The following is a 203-nucleotide window of genomic DNA, read 5'->3' as shown; positions in this document are numbered from 1 at the left end:
ACCAGCCACATAGCTTAAACAAACTAAAGAAGCCACCAAAGCGAGACCTCGAAAGCATCTCGCAACCCTCTTCCTCCCAGTTTCCACCTCCCACGGGAAGCCCCCCAGGCACTCTGCCGGCAACCGAGGCCAAAGGCTGTGGCGAGCAGCGAGCGGTGCCCGCGAGAGGAGCCCCGGGCACAGCCCCGGGCACAGCCCCGGGC

This window comes from Acanthisitta chloris, unplaced genomic scaffold (assembly GCF_000695815.1).
Source record: "Acanthisitta chloris isolate BGI_N310 unplaced genomic scaffold, ASM69581v1 scaffold21430, whole genome shotgun sequence".
Lineage (NCBI taxonomy): Eukaryota > Metazoa > Chordata > Aves > Passeriformes > Acanthisittidae > Acanthisitta > Acanthisitta chloris.
This window is presented reverse-complemented; position numbering follows the sequence as displayed.